At 33.6% G+C, this 3125-nt stretch overlaps 1 pseudogene; it reads left to right on the forward strand.

The window, feature by feature from the left end:
* The first annotated feature begins 880 nt into the window (after positions 1-880).
* LOC145246344 (U2 spliceosomal RNA) lies at positions 881-1039 on the forward strand (annotated as a pseudogene).
* Positions 1040-3125: the final 2086 nt, after the last annotated feature.

Here is a 3125-nt window from a genome sequence, read left to right on the forward strand (position 1 = left end):
AAATAATAACTCTGATATTTTGTCTGGGTTTATTATTTTATTACAAACACAACAATCGATTAATTCACATTTTATCATTTTTCATAATTTTTGGATATGTTACTAATTTCGACAATCGTTTTGTTTTATAATTTTAACCCCCATTTAGCCCCCCCCTCCCTACAAAAATATTAACTTTGATATATTGTCTGGGCCGATTATTTCATTAAAAAAACAGCAATCAATTAACTCACATTTCATCATTTTTCATAATTCTTGGATATGTTACTAATTTAGACAATCATTTTTCATAATTTTAACCCACATTATCGCCTCCTTCTTACGAAAATAATAAATGTTAAAATATATATGAAATAAAATAATGTTTAAATCGTAAACTGTTTCAACCACTTTTCGACACTGACTTCTTATCCCCCACCACACTGTTATAAATATACATTAAATAAATTAATGTCTAAAACATAAAATGTTGCAGCCATTTCCGGGACTCACTCTGAAAGCCCCACGCCACTGATAAAAATGTGAATGAAATATAGTAATGTTTAACTCGTAAACGGTTTCGGCCATTTCCTGGACTGAGTTTATATCCCCCACCTCACTGTTTTAAAAACATACAGGAAATAATGTAATGTATAAAACGTAGACTGTTTCAGCTTTTAATATTAGATGAAGTAATTTTGAGATCATAAACTGCTTCAGCCGTTTCCGGGCCTGACTCCGTATTCCTACTCCTTTTAAAATATATATGATTATAAACTGCTGCTTCAGCCATTACCGGGTCTTACTCCATATTCCCCTCCCCACCTCTTAAAATATATTCTGTGTCGATTATTTTTTATTTTTTATTTTTGGAGGTGGTAATGCCTGGTAGAAAACTATATACGCTTACTTGGCCTTTTGGCTAAGATCAACGTGTAGTATCTGTTCTGACACAGCATTTCAGCAAAATCATCTACTGGTCCCCTCTCCATAAACAGAAAAAGTGGTGGTAATGCTTGGGAGAGTGAACAGGCACTAATTCACCACACCCAAACCTCACCTAAAAAAAGGTTTGGTAATCCCTGGCAGCCTCCAGATTAGTTTTAAAGCAACATAATCGTGCTTGTCCCCCCCCATCATTAACACATGACGCCTCTTCCGGAAAATGACTCAGCAGATTTTCGAAATACACGATTTCATTATAAATTGTTTGTATTTTTTAAATATGCGTACTACACTGTAGAAGAACCTTATTTAAAGTGCATGCTAAGCACCTTATTTAAAATTCATGCTACTCAAAAAATAAATATTTCAAAGTGCAGTTAGTTATTAGGCAACACTTGCTTTACAATAAACTAATCAAAAAATTGGATTGAGAAATGGATCCTAATGTTAACTAATACTAAACAAAAATAGAGATAACACATTTCAATTTCTTATTTAATAAATTGTTAGGTGAAAGTACAGAATAGTTTAAATAATACCTTCCCCTCCCAATATTAAGAATGGCTTTCTAAAAAATAACGTTATTATTTCAGCACTCTGTGTGTCATCCCCCATCCTCTGTCTTAAAATAATGTATGAAATTAAGTAAATATGAGACCGTAAAAAAGATTTATAGGTGTGTTTTCATATTTACAAATTTCAAACCGTGAGTAAAATGTACGCATGATTTCGTTTTTTTTTTTCGTTTTTTTTAAATACAAAAACATAAAAAAATGAGTTAGTGTCATTAGTTAGAATTGAAATTAAAAATAATCGAACGTGCCAGCCTGAGAAAAAAATGAAAGAACGCGCATGCGCACAAAAAAAAATGTCAGCTAATGTTTAATGAACATTTTACATGTAAATTTGCCGATGTGTATATGCGATATACATGCATGTAAGCAAAGATATTATTCGCTATAAACCACCCTTGGTGCATTAATATTATTTCTTGAAAATTTCAGTGCTAACTTAATAACTTGATTTGAGCCCAACATAATAAATGTTAAGGGGTCGCAAAAGGGGTCAAAGTTTAAAAAATTGACCTTTTTTTTTTTTTTTTTCTTTGCTCAGCATACACATCAAAACACCCGGGCAACGCCGGGCACCCATGCTAGTATATCTATAAAAGTGAACGTGCCTGTGTGTCTGTCTGTGTACATTTCCGCATGCAGTAACTATGTCAATTTTTAGTCTACAGACTCGAAATTTGATATACAGGGTACTGAGATTTGGGAAAATCCATGTGATCGGTTTGCGGCCGGAAAATTTAGCTGTAATGGGTCAAAGCTCAACGATTTGACCTTTGAGACCTCTACCAAACTCCTCCGACAATTTTAGATCTAGACACTTGAAATTTTAGATATAGGTTCCTTGGACATGGATCTAACTTAATAACTTTATTTGAGCTCAAAACGATAAATGTTAAGGAGTCATAAAAGGGGCGAACGTTAAAAAATTGACCTTTTTTGTTTTTTGTTTTTTGCTCAGCATAAACATCAAAACACCCGGGCAACGCCGGGCACCCATGCTAGTATATCTATAAAAGTGAACGTGTCTGTGTGTCTGTCTGTGTACATTTCCCTACGCAATAACTCTGTCAATTTTTAGTCTACAGACTCGAAATTTGATATGCAGTGTACTGAGATTTGGGAAAATCTATGTGATTCGTTTTCGGCCAGAAATTCGGCAGTTAAGAGGTCAAAGTTCAACGATTTGACCTTTGAGAACTCTACCAAAATCCTCCGACAATTTTCGGTCTAGACACTTGAAATTTTAGATATAGGTTTCTTGGAACTGGATCTAACTTAATAACTCGACTTGAACCCAAAACAATAAATTTTAAGGGGTCATAATAGGGGGCAAATTAAAAAATTGACCTTTCTTTTTGTCTTGTTTTTTGTTTTTTTTTGCTCAGCATACACATCCAAACACCCTGACAAAGTCGGGCACCCATGCTAGTATATCTATAAAAGTAAACGTGTCTGTGTATCTATCATTGCAATTTAAAGATTAGCCTGCTGGAATATATACATTATATTATAATTAAGTGTTAATTTTACTCGTTAAGAACTGCTGTAAAACTTCACCGCTCACTCATCTTGCGACCAAATTACAAATTTTTAAAGTTCATACGTCACTTTCTCAGTTATATTTGGGGA

The sequence above is a fragment of the Euprymna scolopes genome, chromosome 23 (genome assembly GCF_053919585.1).
Source record: "Euprymna scolopes isolate OS-2025 chromosome 23, ASM5391958v1, whole genome shotgun sequence".
Taxonomy (NCBI): Eukaryota; Metazoa; Mollusca; class Cephalopoda; order Sepiida; family Sepiolidae; genus Euprymna; species Euprymna scolopes.